The sequence below is a fragment of the Neomonachus schauinslandi genome, chromosome 9 (assembly GCF_002201575.2).
Source record: "Neomonachus schauinslandi chromosome 9, ASM220157v2, whole genome shotgun sequence".
NCBI classification, from domain to species: domain Eukaryota; kingdom Metazoa; phylum Chordata; class Mammalia; order Carnivora; family Phocidae; genus Neomonachus; species Neomonachus schauinslandi.
Window position 1 is genome coordinate 120,128,702 of NC_058411.1, and position 21,658 is coordinate 120,150,359.

Below are 21,658 nucleotides of genomic sequence, written 5' to 3' on the forward strand. Positions count from 1 at the left end.
AAGTATATTACTGCCTCAATAGACACAGAAAAAGAATTTGACAAAATTTAATATTCATTCATGATAAAAACTCTTAAGAAATTAGGCATAGAAAGAACACAGCTCCATGTAATAAAGTCATATATGACAAGGCCTCAGCTAATATAATACTCAATGGTGAAAGGGTGAAACTTTTCCTCTGAGATCAGGAACAAGAAACTGTCACAACATCTATTCTACTATAGTACTAGAAATTTTAACCGCAGAAGAAAGATAAGAAAAAAGAAATCCTACTCAATGTAGTATTGTAAGTTCTAGCCCCAGAAGCCACAAAAGAAAAAAAATATATATCAGAATTGGAGAGGAAGAAGTAAAATTGTCTTTATTTGCAGTGACATTATTTTATATATAGAAAATCCTAAAGATGCAACTTAAATTGTTAGACATAATTAATGAATTCAGTAATGTTACAGGATACAATATTAAAATAAATCAGTAGGATTTTTAGACATTCACAACAAATTTTCTGGTAAAAAGAAATTAATACCATTTACAAAAGAATCAAAAAGAGTAAAATACTTAGAAATAAAGTCAACTAAGAAGTTGCAACATCTCTACAGTGAAAACTACGACACTGATAAAAGAAATTGAAGAAGAGAGGAATAAATGGAAAGGGATCCCATGTTCAAGAAACAAACCCAAGCATACACAGCCAACTAATATTTCAACAGAGAGCCAGGTATATTCAATGGAGAAAATACCTCATCTTTAATAAATGGTGCTGAGATAATTGGATAGTCACACATAAAAGAATAAAATTGGATCCGTCTTATACCACTCAAAATATTAACTTGAAATAGATGAAAACCTTAATCATAAGACCCAAAACCATGCAAATCCTATAAGAAAACATAGAAATAAAAACTCCTTAAGTTGGGTCTGAGTAATAATTTTTTGGATGACACCTAAAGCAGAAGCAAAAACAAAACAAAACACTAAACAAGTGGGACTAAATAAAGCTACAAAGCTTCTGCACAGCAAAAGAAACCATCAACAATGTGAAAAAAAACAAAACAAAACTACAGAGTGGGGAAAAAAAATTGCACACCAAACACCTGACAAGAGGTTCACGCCTAAAATATATAAATGACTCATAGAATTCAGTAGTAAGAACAACAACAAATAACCCAATTTAAAAATGGGCAAAGATCTAAACAAATGTTTCTCCAAAGAAGATATATGAAAGCCCAAAAAAGTACATGAAAATACACTCAACATCACTAGTCATTAAGGAAATGCAAATTAAAATCACACTGAGATAGGGGCACCTGGGTGGCTCAGTCGTTAAGCGTCTGCCTTTGGCTCCGGTCATGATCTCAGGGTCCTTGGATCGAACCCCACATCGGGCTCCCTGCTCGGCAGAAAGCCTGCTTCTCCCTCTCCCACTCCCCCTGCTTGTGTTCTGTCTCTCGCTGTGTCTCTCTCTGTCAAATAAATAAAATATTTTTAAAAATCACACTGAGATATAAGCTAATACTTTTTAGAATGGCCATTATCCAAAAGACAAAAGATGACAAATGCTCACATTGATGTGGAGGTAAGAGAACCATTATGCAATGTTGGTTGGATTGTAAATTGGTACAGCCACTGTGGAAAACTGTACTGAAGATCCTCAAAAAAACTGCGTATGCCCCAGCAATTTCACACTGGGAATATATGCAAAGGAAACAAAAACACTAATATGAAAAGATATCTGCACCACCATGTTTATTAGCAGCATTATTTACAATAAACAAGATGTGTAAACGACCTAAGTGTTCATTGATGGATGAATTGATAAATGTGATATATATATAATGGAATATTTTTCAGCCATAAAAATAACAAGGATATCCTGTCATTTGCAGCAACATGGATGAAACTTGAAGGCATTATGCTGAGTGAAACAAGTTAAGAGAGAGAAAAACAAATACTATATGGTCTCACTTATATGTGGAATTTAAAAAAAACAAATAAACCAAAACAGCAAATGAATTGTAAAAGAGATCAGACTTATGGTTATCAGAAGTGAGGAGCTGAGGGAGGGCAAAGGAGGTGGATTAAGAGGTACAAACTGCCAGTTATAAGATTGTTAAAACACACACACACACACACAAGTCCAAAATGTTGTCACTTAGATCAAGTTGCAAATCTGAACCTTAATACATAATCGAATTGCAATTTCAACCTCCCCTAGAAATGTCATCTTAAACTGGTCAGCTGGGAATTTTTCAATCAGTGCTGATGAGTCTGCCACATAGGGCATCTCCATTCCTCCTCTCCAAAAATGAAGTAATCTGCATGACAAGACATCCTGTTTTTCCACTAAGGGAAAGCCATCATTCCTGAAACAATCCATTTTTTAAAATTTAAATTCAATTAGTACATCATTAGTTTTTTGTGTAGTGTTCAATGATTCATTATTTGTGTATAACACCCAGTGCAAATTACATCACATGCCATCTTTAATGCCCATAACCCACTTACCCCATCACCCCACCCATTGCCCTTTCCAGAACCCTCAGTTTGTTTCCTGGAGTCAAGAGTCTCATGGTTTGGTTCCCTCTATGACTTCTTTCCATTCAGTTTTCCCTCCCTTCCCCTATGATCCTCTGTGCTATTTCTTATGTTCCACAGGTAAGTGAAACCATATGACAATTGTCTTTCTCTGATTGACTTCACTTAGCATAATACCCTCTAGTTCCATCCATGTCAATGTAAATTGTAGGTATTCATCCTTTCTGATGGCTGAGTAATATTCCATTGTATATGTGAACCACATCTTCTTTGTCCATTTATCTGTTGAAGGACATTTTGGCTCCTTCCACAGTTTGGCTATTGTGGACATTGCTGCTATTTACATTGGGGTGCAAGTGGCCCTTCTTTTCACTACCTCTGTACCTTTGGGGTAAATACCCAGTAGTGCAACTGTTATGTCATAGGGTAGCTGTATTTTTAACTTCCTTAGGAACCTCCATACTGTTTTCCAGAGTGGCTGTACCAGCTTGCATTCCACACAACAGTGTCAGAGTGTTCTCCTTTCTTCACATCATCGCCTCCATTTGTTGTTCCCTGTCTTGTTAATTTTAGCCATTCCAACTGGTGAAGGTGGTGTCTCATTGTGGTTTTGATTTGTATTTCCCTGATGACACCATGTGATCCTCTCAATTGATGCAGAAAAAGCATTTGACAAAATACAGCATCTTTTTTTTTAAATTATTTATTTATTTGACAGAGAGAGACACAGTGAGAGAGGGATCACAAGCAGGGGGAGTGGGAGAGGGAGAAGCAAGCTTCCTGCCAAGCAGGGAGCCCAATGTGGGGCTCAATCCCAGGACCCTGGGATCATGACCTGAGCTGAAGGCAGACGCTTAACGACTGAGCCACCCAGGCGCCCCTACAGCATCCTTTCTTGATTAAAACTCTTCACAGTATAGGGATAGAGGGAACATACCTCAATATCATAAAGCCATCTATGAAAAGCCCACAGCAAATATCATTCTCAATGGGGAAAAAGTGAGATCTTTTCCCTTAAGGTCAGGAACATGACAGGGATTCCCACTCTCACCACTATTGTTCAGTATAGTACTAGAATGTAGTGAAAAGAAGGTGTCATCAGTTTGTTTCCTATAGTTAAGAGTCTCTTATGGTTTGCCTCCTTTCTGTTTTCATCTTATTTTATTTTTCCTTCCCTTCCCTTGTGTTCATGTTTTGTTTCTTAAATTCCATATATGAGTGAAATCACATGGTATTTCTCTTTCTCTGACTGACTAATTTCACTTAGCATAATACCCTCTAGTTCCATCCATGTCACTGGAAATGGCAAGATTTCATTCTTTGTGATGGCTGAGTAATATTCCATTGTATATATACACCACATCTTCTTTATCCATTCAACTCTTGATGGACATCTGGACTCTTTCCATAGTTAGGCTATTCTGGACATTGCTGCTATAAACATTGGGGTGCATGTGGCCCTTTGATAAATATTTATCCAATTGGATAAATACCTAATAGTGCAGTTGCTGGCTCATAAGGTAGCTATATTTTTAACTTTTTGAGGAACCTCCATACTGTTTTCCAGAGTGCCTGCATCACTTTGCATTCTCACCAACACTGTAAAAGGTTTCCCCTTTCTCTGTAGTAGTGCAACTGTTATGCCATAGGGTAGCTGTAGTGCCAACATCTGTTGTTTCCTGAGTTGTGACTGGTGTGAGGTGGTATCTCATTGTGGTTTTGATTTGAATTTCCCTGATGCCAAGTGATGTTGAACATTTTTTCATGTGTTTGTTAGCCTATTACATGTCTTCTTTGGAGAAATGTCTGTTCATGTCTTCTGCCCATTTCTTGACTGGATTTGTTTTTGGGTGTTGAGTTCGATAAGTTCTTTATAGGTTTTCAACACTAGCCCTTTACCTGATAAGATATTTGTAAATATTTTCTCCCATTCTATAGGTTGTCTTTTAGTTTTGTTGACTGTTTCCTTTGCTGTGTAAGCATGTTTCTAGAAATTTTAAAATGTATTAATAAATTTGCAAATACAAATGCAGATACAACAGTTCACAATTGATTACTAAGTTTTTACTGGAAATTAGGGTTTCACAAGTTAAAAAAATTAACATATGCAATAATTGAAACTCCTATTACTAATAAGTGAAACATCTCTATATGCCAGGTAAGTATGAATGGTGGAGACTCCATTTTATTGTTGATAAAAAAAAAGGAATTTTATTTTAAAATGAAGTTGCTTTAAAGAGAAAATAAAACATAGGACCATATTAGAATGTAAAAAAGAAAGTTGTAGAAGTTTTATAGAAAATAAAACTTTGAAAATAAATTTTAATGTGTAGTCAAGCTGTCTAAAATTAAAATACATTTATCTAAAATATGAGTTTTAATATAAAAATGAGCTGAAGCAAAATGAGAATTTGGTTGTTTCTCTGTTAAAAGGAATTTTTTTTTTTTAACTTTTGGTCTAATTTTGATAACAGATAGTGAAAGATTTTTTTTTTACCTTTTTTTTTTTTTTACATTTCATGATTATCTGTGATCCTATTTAGGAAAATACTTTAAAACAATTTTATTTAATTTTTTTTAGTTTTGCTTAAATAATAATTATATGTATTTTTTTAATTAAAGATTTTATTTATTTAATTGACAGAGAGAGACACAGCAAAAGAGGGAACACAAGCAGGGGGAGTGGGAGAGGAAGAAGCAGGCTTCCCATGGAGCAGGGAGCCTGATGCGGGGCTCAATCCCAGGACCTTGGGATCATGACCTGAGCCGAAGGCAGACGCTTAACAACTGAGCTACCCAGGCGCCCCTGTTTTCTTTCGTTTTGTTATTTTATTTCATTATGTTATGTTAGTCACCATACAATACATCATTAATTTTTGATGTAGTGATCCATGATTCATTATTTTTGTATAACACCTAGTGCTCCATGCAGTACGTGCCCTCCTTAATACCCATCACTGGGATAACGCATCCCCTCACCCTCCCCCTAAAACTTCAGTTTGTTTCTCAGAGTCCAATCTCTCATGGTTCATCTTTCCCTCTGATTTCCCCCACTTCATTTTTCCCTTCCTTCTCCTAATGTCCTCCATGCTATCCCTTATGTTCCACAAATAAGTGAAATCATATGATTATTGACTTTCTTTGCCTGACTTATTTCACTTAGCATAATCTCCTCAAGTCCCATCCATGTTGATGTAAATGTTGGGTATTTCTGATGGCTGCGTAATATTCCATTGTATATATGGACCACATCTTCTTTATCCATTCACCTGTTGAAGGGCATCTTGGCTTTTTCCACAGTTTGGCTATTGTGGACATTGTCCTTATGAACATTGGGGTGCACATGGCCCTTCTTTTCCCTACATCTGTGTCTTTGGGGTAAATACACAGTAGTGCAATTGCTGGGTCAAAGAGTAACTCTATTTTTAATTCTTTGAGGCACCTCCACACTGTTTTCCAAAGTGGCTGTACCAACTTGCATTCCCACCAACAGTGTAAGAGGGTTCCCCTTACTCCACAACCTCTTCAAAATTTGTTGTTTCTTGCCTTGTCAATTTTTGCCATTCTAACTGGTGTAAGCTGGTATCTCATTGTGGTTTTGATTTGAATTTCCCTGATGGTAATGATGATGAACATTTTTTCATGTGTCTGTTAGCAATTTGTATGTCTTCTTTGGGGAAGTGTCTGTTTATGTCTTCTGCCCATTTTTTGACTTGATTATTTGTTTTTTGGGTGTTGTGTTTGAGAAGTTCTTTATAGGTCTTGGATTCCAGCCCTTTATCTGTAGTGTCATTTGCAAACATCTTCTCCCATTCTGTGGGTTGCCTCTTTGTTTTGTTGACTGTTTCCTTTGCTGTGCAGAAGATTTTTTTATCCTGATGAAGTCCCAAAAGTTTATTTTTGCTTTTGTTTCACTTGCCTTTGGAGATGTATCTTGGAAGAAGTTGCTGTGGCTGATGTCAAAGAGATTACTGCCTATGTTCTCCTCTAAGATTTTGATGGATTCCTGTCTCACATTGAGGTCTTTCATCCATTTTGAGTTTATCTTTGTGTATGGTGTTAGAGAATGGTCGAGTTTCATTCTTCTGCGTGTGGCTGTCCAATTTTCCCAGCACCATTTATTGAAGAGAGTGTCTTTTTTCCATTGCATAGATTTTCCTGCTTTGTCGAAGATTATTTGACCATAGAGGTGAGGGTCCATATCTGGGTTCTCTATTCTGTTCCATTGGTCTATATGTCTGTTTTTGTGCCAGTACCATGGCTGTCTTGGTGATCACTGCTTTGTAATATAGCTTGAAATCAGGCAACGTGATGCCCCTAGCTTTGGTTTTCTTTCTCAACATTTCCTTGGTGATTCGGGGTCTTTTCTGATTCCATACAAATATCAGGATTGTTTGTTACAGCACTTTGAAAAAAATGCCATTATAATTTTGATCAGGATGGCATATGTAGTTTTTATTTGAATTCCAGGTAGTTGACATACCGTGAAATATCAGTTTCAGGTGTACAATTTAGTGATTCAACACTTATATACAATACATGGTGCTCATCACAATAAGTGTATGCCTTAAAAATATACAAAAAAAAACCCTCATCTTTTTAATTTGTTTTTAGACAGGGAGGGAGGGTGGAGGGCAGAGGGAGAGAGAGAGAGAATCCCAAGAAGGCTCCATGCCAGAAAGGGGAACCCTCCTACATTGTTGGTGGGAATGCAAGCTGGTGCAACCACTCTGGAAAACAGTTTGGAAGTTCCTTAAAAAGTTGAAAATAGAGCTACCATATGGTCCAGCAATTGCACTACTGGGTATTTACCCCAAAGTTACAAAAGTAGGGATCCAAAAGGGTACGTGCACCCTGATGTTTATAGCAGCAATGTCCACAATAGCCAAACGGTGGAAAGAGCCAAGATGTCCATCAACAGATGAATAGATAAAGAGGATGTGGTATATATATACAATGGAATATTATGCAGCCATCAATCAGAATGAGATCTTGCCATTTGCAATGATGTGGATGGAACTGGAGGGTGTTATGCTAAGCCAAATAAGTCAATCAGAGAAAGACATGTATCATATGACCTCACTGATATGAGGAATTCTTAATCTCAGGAAACAAACTGAGGGTTGCTGGATTAGGGGGTGGGGTGGGAGGGTTGGGGGGGCTGGGTGATAGACACTGGGGAGGGTATGTGCTATGGTGAGTGCTGTGAATTGTGCAAGACTGTTGAATCAAAGATCTGTACCTCTGAAACAAATAATGCAATATATGTTAAGGAAAAAAATAATGATAAGAAGATAGCAGGAGGGGAAGAATGAAGGGGGGAAATTGGAGGGGGAGATGAACCATGAGAGATGATGGACTCTGAAAAACAAACTGAGGTTTCTAGAGGGGAGGGAGGTGGGAGGATGGGTTAGCCTGGTGATGGGTATTAAAGAGGGCACGTTCTTCATGGAGCACTGGATGTTACGCACAAACAATGAATCATGGAACACTACATCTAAAACTAATGATGTATGGTGATTAACATAACAATAAAAAAATTAAAAAAAAAGAAGGCTCCATGCCAAGCACCCAGCCCAATGTGGGGTTTGATCACACATACCTGAGATCATGACATGTCCCCAAATCAAGAAGTAGTACACTCCAACCCACTGAGCCCCTCAGGCTCTCCAATCTTTTCGATATTTTTGACAAACTTCCCAAACTCAAATTCTAAATTTTTGTTTATTTTTTTTACCTTCAATATTCCAAATAATTTGTTGAACTAATTAACCTTATTTGACATGTAAAATACATGGAAAACATTGTTAAATAAATTATACTGTTTTCTCTATATTGTATTTGTAAGACTGTGACACACATGGATAAAGTCCATTGTCCTTATGCAAGAAATTCCTCATCATTGTCAGACTTTTGCCATCTTGATGTCCTTTTAACATGACAACAGTCTGCTTTTGAATCAGAAATAAAGGTGGGCAAACAATGACTGTAAACTAAGAAACACTTGGGACAATGGGAATCAAGACGGCCACAAGTTCTTCCTAGATCCCTGGAAAACCCCATATTTTTATGTTGTTGTTGTTACTGTTGTTGTTTTACATTCCTTGACCTACAATAGTGCATTTAAGATGACTCAGATTATGAATAGACATTGCTGTAGAGACTTCTACGAAATTGCAGAAACCGTCAACCAGCCATGTCTGACCTGTTTGGTTCATAATCCTGGAAAAAAATGTTTGATTGTTCCTAGAGACTTCACACTTCCTTCTTGGCCCTTTAATTACCTGTAGCTGGACTTCATTTTACTGCCACTTTGTATGGGTTTTCAATATGTTCTTGTTGTTATATATTTTCCAGATGGGATAGACTTTCCTTCCTGGAAAGCAGATGGCCTCACAGTTAAAAAAAAAAAAAAGTTTAAAATTGTGTTTCCCACTTGAATTGAACTTTCCCCTATATCCAATGATTGAGCCACCCACTTGACTGGACAAATCACAGGAGCATTAACAAAAACCGAAGAAATTCTTGAAATTCTGCCAGTATTCAACATTCTGATTTCTTGCTGCCTTATGCAAGTATAATCTGCTTCTGTAAGTCTCTAATACGTTATGATCAAGCCTGTCACCAACAGGTTAAAGAAGCCTTTCTTAATTCTATTCAAAGGAATCTGACAGTCATAGTCAAGAGCTTGGTGACTGGTATTCTCAAACATCATCAGAGGAAGATAGTCTTGTGACCCATTGAAAAGCACCTTACCAAATAATCCAGTCCACAGACATTGCTGCAAATCTAAAAGATCCTTGAGATCTCTAAATTAAGTTAATGAGGATGAGAAGTAACTTATATCAGCATTGACTGCTGCCACCAAAGATGATGAATCAAGACTTCAAATTCAAATGAACATTAAACTCCTTTTCCTTTTTTCCTTTCCTTTACTCTGGCATTGACTTGGAAAGATAATACCTTCATCTCTATCTCCAGGTCTTTGTTAAGGGGGAAGAGTAAATCCTTTTATTTTAGTCTAGGAGTAAATCTAACTCTGTCCCTAACTTTTAAAAAGGAAAATAAGACATTTCATTGGTTGGTTCAAGATTGGACGTAATGGAACAAACGTATGGGGAATATAGTTAATAATATTGTAATGGTGTTTTATGGTGACAGATGATAGCTACACTACTGGTGAGCACAGCATAATTTATAAAATTGTTGAATCACTATGTTGTACACCTGAAAATAATGTAACACCATGTGTAAACTATACTCAAACAAAAAGTTTACTCAGTTAAATTTTGTTATTTTACAAGATAAATATGCCATGGGTGTGCAATGTACAACATAATGACTGGAGCTAATACTGCTGTGGGATATATAGGAAATTTGTTAGAGTAAATCTTAAGAAATCTTATTACAAGGACAATTTTTCTTTTTTCTTCAGTTTTTCCTTTTATTGTATCTATATGAGAAGATGGAATGTTAGCCGAACCTATTGTGGTTATCATTTCATGATATATGTAAATCAAACCATCATGCTCTACGCATTAAAATTATACAGTGATAGGGGCAACTGGCTGGCTCAGTCAGTAGACCATTCAACTATTGATCTCATGATTGTGAGTTTGAGCCCCATGCTGGGTGTAGAGATTACTTAAAAATAAAATCTTTAGAGAACATGCAGTGATATATATCCATTCATTCTCAATAAAACTAAAACAAATGGGTCTTTGTTAAATTTCTAATAAGAACTTATTTGTTAAGGGAGGAGCAAGATGGCAGAGGAGTAGGAGACCTAAATTTCGTTTGATCCCGGGAATTCACTAGATAAGGATCAAACCATTCTGAACACTTATGAACTCAACAGGAGATAGAAGAAAAGAATAGCAATAACTCTCTGAACAGAAAAGTGACCGCTTTCTGGAAGGTAGGATGTGCAGAGAAGTGAATCAGAGCTGATATTTGGGAAGATAGACGGCGGGGGGAGGGAGCCTCCATCAGCCGCTACTGGCAAGTGATAGAGCGGTGGAGCACAAAACTGGAACTTTTAGAAGTCTGGTTCGCTGAGGGATGTCTCTCCAGCGGCTAAGCAGGGGATGGAACCCTCACTGGGACAGTGTGGTCTCAGGACCCTTGTGGTCACAGAAAGATTGGGGGTGCCAAAGTGCATCAGAGCTCCCAGGTATTAGAGCAGGGAAGCCAGCTGCAAAGATGGAGCCACGGAGTGGGCTCTCAGCTTGGGGTTGCCATAAACCATGATCTGTGGCACAGTCAGCCACTGCTCTTCAAGCAGGGTCCGAACAAGTGGCAGATCTGGGGAGACTCCCCTTCCTCCCCCAGGAGGAGTGGCGTGTGAGCACTCTGCAGGAATCTGCTGGGTTTGGAGACTCCAAGCGGGGTCGTGTGCCAGAGATAGAAATGCTCAGTCACAGGCTGGGTGAGCACGGAGTGCGGCCTAAGACCGGGAAGAAAGGAGTGATTGACTGCTTTACTCTGGGGGCTCACTGAGGAGTGGGGCCCAAGTTCCTGGCTCCTCCAGGGCAGAGATTGGGAGGCTGCCATTTTCACTCTTGTCCTCCACATCTGTATGGAAAGCTTGCAGGGAACAAAACCTACCGAAAGCAAACCCGAGCAGATTACTTAGCCTGGCCCCTGGCAAGGGCAGGGCAATTCCGCCTTAGGCAAAGACATTTGAGAACCACTGCAACAGACCCCTTGCCCAGAAAATCAGCAAGAACAGCCAGCCAAGACCAAGTTTACTGATCAATGAGAACGGCAGAACGCCAGCACTAGGGAAATACAGCACATAGAATTCATGGCTTTTTCCCCCCTGATTCTTTAGTCTTTCAAGGTTATTTTTTTTTTAATTTTCTTTTTTTCTTTTCTTTTTCCCCTTTTCAACCAACACCTTATCAATCCCTTTTTTAAAATCTTATTTATTTTTCATTTTTAGAGTCATATTCTGTCCCTTCATAGTAGTTAACCTTATTTTTGGTATATATATATCTTAATTGTTCTCTCTTTGAAATTTTGGGATACAGTTTCTTCTAATAGACAAAATATACCCTAAATCTCTAGTGTATAGCTTTGTTCTAGTCTCCTGCCTGATCACAATCACGCCCCTTTTCTTTAAATTTCTCCTTTCTTTTTTCAACCACCTTCTTATCTTACCAATTCCTTTTATAAAATCTTCTATAATTTTCATCTTTACAGTCATTTTTGTACATATAAAAGCTTTTCTTTCTTTAAAATTTTGGGAGGCAGTTTCTTCTAACAGACCAAAATACGTGCAAAATCTTGTGTGTAGCACTGGTCTATGCACCAGCCTGACAATATTTGATCATATTCTTTTTTTAATCTTCTTGTTCTTTTTTTTTTTCTGTCTTTCTTTCCTTCCCTTTCTTTTTCTCTGGTCTCAGGTCTCTTCTGATTTGTTTAGTGTATATTTTTCTGGGGTTGTTGTTACCCTGTTAGCATTTTGTTCTCTCATTCATCTATTCTCCTCTGGACAAAATGACAAGATGGAAAAAATCACCTCAAAAAAAAGAACGAGACAGTACCAACTGCCAGGGACCTAATCAATAAGGACATTAGTAAGATGTTGGAACTAGAGTTCAGAATGACGATTATGAAGATATTAGCTGGATTTGAAAAAAGCATGGAAGATATTAGAGAAACACTTTCTGGAGAAATAAAGGAACTAAAATCTAACCAAGTCGAAATCAAAAAGTGAGATGCAATAAAAAATGGAGGCTCTAACTGCTAGGATAAATGAGGCAGAAGAGAGAATCAGTGATATAGAAGACCGAATGATGGAAAATAAAGAAGCTGAGAAAAAGAGAGATAAACAGCTACTGAATCACGAGGGCAGAATTTGAGAGATAAGTGATACCATAAGACTAAACTATATTAGAATATTTGGGATCCCAGAAGAAGAAGAAAGAGAGAGGGGGCAGAAGGTATATTGGAACAAATTATATCAGAGAACTTCCATAATTTGGGGAAGGAAATAGGCATCAAAATCCAGAAGGCATAGAAAACTCCCCTCATAATCAATAAAAAAATGTCAACACCCCAACATCTACTAGTAAAACTTACGAGTCTCAGAGACAAAGAGAAAATCCTGAAAGCAGCTCAGGACAAGAGATCTGTAACCTACAATGATAGAAACATTAGATTGGCAACAGACCTATACACAGAGACTTGGCAGACCAGAAAGGACTGGGATGATATATTCAGAGCGCTAAACAGGAAAAATATGCAGCCAAGAATACTATATCCAGCTAGGCTGTCATTGAAAATAGAAGGAGAGATAAAAAGCTTCCAGGACAAACAAAAACTAAAGGAATTTGCAAGCACAAAACGAGCCCTACAAGAAATCTTGAAAGGGGTCCTCTAAGCAAAGAGAGAGCCTAAAAGCAACATAGGCCAGAAAGGAACACAGATAATATACAGTAACAGTCACCTTACAGGCAATACAATGACACTAAATTCCCATCGTTCAATAGTTACCCTGAATGTAAATGGGCTAAATGCCCCAATCAAAAGACACAGGCTATCAGATTGGATAAAAAAAAACAAGACCCATTGATATACTGCCTGAAAGAGACTCATTTGAGACCCAAAGACACCTCCAGATTGAAAGTGAGGGGATGGAAATGATTTACCATGCTAATGGACAACAAAAGAAAGCTGGGGTGGCAATCCTTATATCAGACAAAGTAGATTTTAAACCAAAGACTATAATAAATTTTTTTTAAGATTTTAAATGAGAGACAGAGAGCATGAGAGGGAGGAGGGTCAGAGGGAGAAGCAGACTCCCTGCTAAGCAGGGAGCCTGATGTGGGACTCAATCCTGGGACTACAGGATCATGATCCAAGCCGAAGGCAGTCGCTTAACCAACTAAGCCACCCAGGCGCCCCACCAAAGACTATAACAAGAGATGAGGAAGAATATCCTACTTAAAGGGTCTATCCAACAAGAAGATCTAACAATTGTAAATATCTATGCCTCTAACATGGGAGCAGCCAATTATATATGCCAATTAATAACAAAAGTAAAGAAACACATCAACAGCAATACGATAATAGTAGGGGCCTTTAAGTTATTAAACTCAACACCCAAAGAATAAGTGATCCAATCAATAAATGGGCAGAAGACATGAACAGACATTTTTCCAAAGAAGACATACAAATGGCCAACAGACTCATGAAGAAGTGCTCAACATCACTCAGCATCAGGGAAATCCAAATCAAAACCTCAATGACATACCACCTCACACCAGTCAGAATGGCTAAAATTAACAGGTCAGGAAATGACAAATGTTGGCGGGGATGAGGAGAAAGGGGAACACTCCTACACTGTTGGTGGAAATGCAAACTGGTGCAGCCACTCTGGAAAACAATCTGGAGGTTCCTCAAAAAGTTGAAAATAGAGCTACCATACGACCCAGCAAGTACACTACTGTGTATTTACCCCAAAGATACAAATGTAGTGATCCCAAGGGGTACGTGCACTCTGACGTTTATAGCAGCAATGTCCACAATAGCCGAACTCTGGAAAGAGCCACGATGTCCATCAACAGATGAATGGATAAAGAAGAAGTGGTATATATATACAATGGAATATTATGCAGCCACCAAAAGTAATGAAATCTTGCCATTTGCAACAACGTAGATGGAACTGGAGGGTTTATGCTGAGCTAAATAAGTCAACCAGAGAAAGACATGTATCATATGATCTCACTGATATGAGGAATTCTTAATCTCAGGAAACAACCTGAGGGTTGCTGGATTGATGGGGGGTGGAGGGATGGGATGTCTGGGTGATAGACAATGGGGAGGGTATGTGCTATGGTGAGTGTTGTGAATTGTGTAAGACTGTTGAATCACAGACCTGTGCCTCTGAAACAAATAATACATTATATGTTAAAAAAAAAAAAGAAGAAGATAGTAGGAAGGGAAAAATGAAGGGGGGGAATTGGAGGGGGAGACGAACCAGGAGAGATTATGGACTCTGAGGAAAGAAACAGGGTTTCTAGAGGGGATGGGGGTGTGGAGATGAGGTAGCCTGGTGATGGGTATTAAAGAGGGCATGTATTGAATGGAGCACTGGGTGTTATACACAAACAATGAATCATGGAACACTACATCAAAAACTAATGATGTAATATATGGTGATTAACATAATATAATAAAATAAAAAATTTTAAAAAAGATATGCAACGAAAAAAAGAACTTATTTGTTACATGTATTTTTCCCTGGCTGGGGATTTGGCAAGGAAGGCTGGGCAGGCAGCAGCTGTGAGACTTAGAGTGCAGTGGTACAGATTCTGAGAGAGGACTGGTTCCACGCTGCGTGTCCAGCCATGCTGGCATAGTGGCCTGCAAGCAGCAGTGGGTCTAGCCCCACATATGGTTGAATAACTGCAGATTGCAGTGATTACCCAAGCCATGCTGGAGGAGGAAAAGCTTGAGGCTGCTAGGTTTGAGAGAGAACGAAGGATGATAGAAAAGACTCCCATGTCATGGGATAGAGAGCCTGTGGACATTCAGTACGGTAGACTTCAACATAAAAAGCAAGATCTACTCCAACTTTTTATTGACTAAATGGAGCAGCAACAACTAGAGGAACAGAAGAAGAAAGATGAATTGGAGAGATGAAAATAATCTTTAAGTTACTAAGGTAAAAATTCCATTGATGTAGGTGGATACAATCCAGTTATGAGAAAGTAGAGAGGAAGAGAAGATGAATCATACAATATTTCAGAGGTAATGGCAAAAGAGGAAATTTTGTCCATGGCTAAATAAATAAATAAATAAATGAGAACGAGAATGAAAGGTCCTTTTTTAATCTGTATAAAAGGTCCTTTTCTGTATAAAAGACCTTCAGAAAAACGAAGATTCAAATAGTATAATTAAATATAGATTGTTTCAAATGGTTAGGCAGAATACTAAATTGTTTTTCATCCCAGTTCAGAATTGTCATGAACAGCGAGTACCATTTCAACAAACAGAACACCTCCCAGAAAGAGTGATGCAATGGTACCAAGTGGAAGGCATGGAATGGCTTAGGATACTTTGGGAAAACGGAATTAATGGAATTTTAGCAGATGAAATGGGATTGGGAAAGACAGTTCAGTGTATTGCTACAATTGCATTAATGATTCAGAGAGGACTACAAGGATCTTTTCTTGTCTGTGGTCCTTTGTCTACACTTCCTAAATAGATGGCTGAATTCTAAAGATTTACACCAGACATTCCTACTAAATTATTTCATGGGACCCAGCAGGAATGTTGAAAATTGTGTAAAGACTATTCAAAAGTAAAAAGGGGCACTGAATATTCATCCTGTGGTAATTAGTTCATTTGAAATAGCCATGAGACACCAAAAGACTTTACAACACAGTTATTGGAAATACTTAATAGTAGATGAAGGACACTGGATTAAGAATATGAAGTGCCATCTGATCAGGTAGTTAAAATGAATCAGTGCAGATAACAAACTTCTTTTGCCTGGGACTCCCTTGTAAAACAATTTTTCAGAACTTTGGCCATCACTAAACTTTTTGTTGCCAGATGTATTTGGTGACTTGAAAAGCTTTGAATCTTGGTATGATATCACTAGTCTTTCTGAAACTGCAGAAGATATTATTGGTAAATAAAGAGAACAGAGTGTTTGCACATGCTGCACCAGATTCTAACATCTTTTTTACCTAGGTGACTAAAATCTGATGTTGCTTTTAAAATTCCTCCTAAATGAGAAGTAGTCATTTATGCACCACTTTCAAAGAAACAACTCTTTTATACAGCCATTGTGAATGGTGCAGTTGCAAACACACCTGAATCCAGTGAAAAAGGAACAGTTAACTAAGTACCACGGTATGACCAAGATGACAAACTAGAAAGTCAATAAATTATAGCAAAATAGATGATTTCCCTAGTGAGCTGGAAAAATTGACCAGTCAAATGTGGCCAGAAGTAGACTGAGAAAGGGCTGTTGTGGAAATGAACACCCCTGTACAATCTGAAGTTAATCTGAAGGTGCAGAATATAATGATGCTCCTTCATAAATGCTGTAATCATCCATATTTGACCGAGTATCCTATAGACCAGATCACACAAGAGTTTAAGATTGATGAAGATTTTGTAACAAATTCTGGGAAATTTTTAATTTTGTGTCCAGTGCTGCCAGAACTAAAAGCCAGAGGTTAAGTTTCTGCGTTTTTTGTTTTTTTTTTTGTTGTTATTATTATTATTTTTTTAATGACAAGAATGTTGGACATTTTAGTGGATTACTGTCATTTTAGAAATTTCAAGTTCGGGGCATCTGGGTGACTCAGTGGTTAAGCCTCCAACTCTTGATTTTCACTCAAGTAATGATGTCAGGATTGTGAGATTGAGCCCTGCCTTGGGTTCTGTGCTAGGTCTAGATCCTACTTAAGATTCTCTCCCTACCTCTTTCTCTGCTCTGCCCCCTGCTCATGCTCTCTTTCTCTCTCTCTCTCTCTCAAAAAAAAAAAAAAAACCTTTAGCAGGCTTGATTGATCCATGGATTATTCAGAGAGAAAAAAATATGCATAATCACAAAAGTAAAATGGATAATCTGGATTTTAAAACCTAAATGTTGGAGAGGTTGTGGAGAAGGGGGAACCCCCTTACACTGCTGGTGGGATTACAAGTTGGTATAGCCCCTTTGGAAAACGGTGTGGAGGTGCCTCAAAAATTAAAAATAGAGCTACCCCATGACCCAGCAATTGAACTACTGGATATTTACCCCAAAGACACAGATGTAGTGAAAAGAAGGGCCAATGCACCCCAATGTTCATAGCAGCAATGTCCACAATAGCCAAACTGTGGAAAGAGCTGAGATGCCCTTCAACAGATGAATGGATAAAGAAGATGTGGTCCATATATACAATGGAATATTACTCAGCCATCAGAAAGGATGAATACCCAACTTTTACATCCACATGGATGGGACTGGAGGAGATTATGCTAAGTGAAATAAGTTAAGCAGAGAAAGTCAATTATCATATGGTTTCACTTATTTGTGGAACATAAGGAATAGCATGGAGGACATTAGGAGAAGGAAGGGAAAAAGGAAGGGGGTGAAATCGGAGGGGGAGATGAACTGTGAGAGACTATGGACTCAGAAACAAACACGATTTTGTGTTTGTGGGGGGGGGTTGGGTTAGCCTAGTGATGGTTATTAAGGAGGGCACGTACAGCATGGAACACTGGGTGCTATACGAAAACAATGAATTGTGGGTCACCACATCAAAAATTAATGATGTATTGTATGGTTACTAACATAACATTATAAAATAAAATAATATTTTAAAAAATAAATAAAACCTATACAGGTAAATTACTGGATGCAAACAAGTACTTTAAAAGACGTTTTTTAGCTCAAATTTAAAACAAACATTCAGGACTGGAATCATCAGAATTTTCTAGTTATCTTGAAAATCTCCATTTTCTCTTTATCTTTTTTGATTGTACATGAGCTGGTGATTTGGGCATTAATTTGACTGCAGCAAATACAGTTATCATTGATGATAGTGATTGGAACCCCCACTTTGAACTTCAAGCTCAGGATAGATCTCATAGAATTGGACAGTCAAAGCCAGTTGTTGTGTATCATCTCATCACAGCAAATACTATGGATCAGAAAAATGAGGAAAGAGCAGATGCTAAAAGAGCACTGGAAAAGTTGATCATCCACGAAAATCATTTCCAAGGTGGTCAGTCTCAATTAAATTAATCTAAGAAAATTTTAGACCTTAAGGAATTAATGGAATTATTAAAATCTAGGTTTATGAAAGGGAAGTAAAAGTATCAAGAGAGGTCATTAGTGATAAAGATCTTTTAGATCAAAGTGATCTTGTTGATCAAATGAATGCCTCAGGACAGATAAAGAGAAAATAGAGATTTTCAAGACAGTAGAAAATTCTGAGGATTCCAGTCCTGTATTTTTTATTGTATTTAAGATTTTATTGTTTATTTATTTGAGAGAGATAGAGAGCATGAGCAGAGAGTGGGAGAAGCAGACTCCCTGGCTGAGTAGGGAGCCTGATGTGGGGCTCAATACCAGGAACCTGAGATCATGACCTGAGCAGAAGACAGACACTTGCCAACTGAGCCATCCAGGCGCTCCATGAATGTTTGTTTTAAATTTGAGCTAAAGACTCCTTTTAAAGTTCTTGTATATATCTAGTAATTTACCTGTATTTGCTTTAAAATCCAGTCCACTTTACATTTTTTTTTATGTTCCGTTAGCCACTGTATAGTACCTGATTAGTTTTTTTATGTAGTGTTCAGTGATTCATTAGTTAAGTGTAACACCCAGTGCTCATCACAGTAAGTGCCCTCTCAATACCCACCACCCTGTTACCCCCTCTGCCCACACCCCTCCCCTCTGAAACTCCCAGATTGTTTCTTGGGGTCCATAGTCTCTCATGGTTCATGTCCCTCTCTGATTTCTCCCCCTTTGGATTTCCCTCCCTTCCCCTATTGTCCTCCATGCTATTGCTTATGTTCCACATATGAGTGAAACCATATGATAATTGTCTTTCTCTGCTTGACTTACTTCACTTAACATAATCCACTCCAGTTCCATCTACGATGCAGCAGGCCCCTCCCCCAGAAGACAAGCTGGAAGAACAAGAGGACAAAAACCCGAGGGTTCCCATAAAACTGTAAAACCCCAACACTAGGGGAAAATAGTATATTGAGCTACTGGTGTTGCCTCATGACCTGTGTATTACTTAAATACAGCTTTCTTTTTTTATTCTTTCTCATGTTTCTTCTCTGTTTTTTTCTTTTTACCTACTTATTATTCCAACTAGATGTTTAATGCAACATATTCCATAGGAACTTTTTAACTTGTACTTTTTCACACCTATACTTTTTATTCTTTATAATCTTCAGAGTAGTCCTTTTCCCCCTATTCAATACTACCTATTTATATATATATTAGTTTTAATCTCCCCACACCTCTGGGAAGTAGTGCTCTCTAACAAAGAGAACAAAGTACACCCAGGAAGAACTGAAACACTTTACCTTGCCCACATTGAGAGATTATAGCTCCCCTTCCCCTCATCCCCCCCTTTTTTTTCTTTATAAATCTTATTCTTGGGTTTCATTTTGGTTGTTTTTTTGGTGGTAGCTTCCAATTACTCCAAACTTTCCCAGGATGCACCTTGCCTGGATTGTGGTTGGTATTTTCAACTCTGTACATCCCCTCAACCACCTCTCAACAGAATGACTAGAAGAAGGAACTCCCAACAAAGAAAAGAACCAGAGGCAATGGCCTCTCCCACAGACCTAATGGATATGGATATAAGAAAGATGTCTGAAATAGACTTCAGGGTAACACTTATGATGAAATTAACTAGGCTTGAGAAAACCATTAATGGCAACATAGAATCTCTAAGGCAGAAATGAGAGCTAATCAGGCTAAACTTAAAAAATGCTATGAATGAGATGCAGTCTAAACTAGATACTCTAACTGCTAGGGTAAATGAGGCAGAAGAACGAATTAGTGATCTAGAAGATAAACTGATAGAAAGGAAGGAACAGGAGGAGGCCTGGAACAAACAGCTTAAAATCCATGAGAACAGACTTAGAGAAAGCAATGATGCCATGAAACATTCCAGTGTCAGAATTACTGGGATCCTTGAGGGGATGGAGAGCAAGAGAGAGGACTAGAAGATATATTTGAGCAAATCATAGCTGAGAAATTCCTAATGTGGGGAATGAAACAAGCATTCATATCCTAGAGGCAGAGAGGACCCCTCCCAAGATCAAGAACAGACCACTGCCCTAGCATATAATAGTAAAACTTACAAATCTTAGAACTAAGGAAGCCATCCTAAGGGCAGTTAGGGGGAAGAGATTCCTTATGTACAGAGGGACGAACATCAGAATAAGGTCAGACCTGTCCACAGAGACCTGGCAAGCCAGAAAGGGCTGGCAAGACATATTCAACGTACTAAATGAGAAGAACATGCAGCTAAGAATACTTTATCTGGCAAGACTATCATTCAGAATGGACCAAGAGATAAAGAGCTTCCAGGACCGGCAGAAACTGAAAGAATATGTGACCTCAAAGCCAGCCCTGCAAGAAATACTGAGGGGGATCCTATAAAAGATGAAAGACCCCAAGAGTAATATGGACCAGAAAATTACAGAGACAATCCATGGAAGCAGGGACTGTACAGACAATAGCATGGCAATAAACACATATCTTTCAGTACTAACCCTCAATGTGAAGGGCCTAAATGCTCCTATGAAACTTCACAGGATTGCAGATTGGATACAAAGACAGGAACCATCCATATGCTGTCTATAAGTGACTCATTTTGGACCTAAAGATACCTCCAGACTGAAAGTGAGGGGATGGAGAACAATTTTTCATGCCAATGGAACTCAAAAGAAAGTGGGGTAGCAATTCTCATATCAGACAAATTAAATTTTAAGCTAAAGACTGTAGTTAGAGACACAGAAGGACACTCTATCATTCTTAAAGGGTCTATCCAACAAGAAGATCTAACAATTGTAAATATCTTTGCCCCCAACATGGGAGCAGCCAACTACATAAGCCAGCTGTTAACCAAAATAAAGAATCAGATTGACAATAATACAGTCCACTTTACTTTTTTTATTTTATCAGTTTACATTACATAACGTGTACCAACACAATTAAGAGATAGTAATTTCTGAAATTTATTAAGAACAAAGAATTGTTCATAGCAAGTTTAGATTTTCCATTAATCTTTCAGGCTCAGTAATATTTTTGGGTACTGGCTGATGTGTGCTTAACCACTGTCAGATTTACACAGTTTTCCTGTGGAAATTTCGTGTCTTTCCCCCCTCTTTTAGCAGTACAGTTCATGGGTTTAAGATACTTCAGTTATGGAGTAGCCTTTTGATTGGGGACAGATTGGATTATGCTTTCTGTTGTTTAAATAAGAAATTGTTTCACTTTAGGATATAGTTCTATAAAATAGTTTACCAAATAAATGTTTCTTACAAGAAATAAATCATTTGTTAAGAAAAAGTAGTTACTTTGTGTAATACAATATTTAAACATAATAACTAGACACCAATAATTGATAAATTTCTATAA

The 21,658-nt window shown here is 37.9% G+C and overlaps 1 pseudogene; it reads left to right on the forward strand.

The window, feature by feature from the left end:
* Positions 1-1,549: 1,549 nt before the first annotated feature.
* LOC110572176 lies at positions 1,550-21,432 on the forward strand (annotated as a pseudogene).
* Positions 21,433-21,658: the final 226 nt, after the last annotated feature.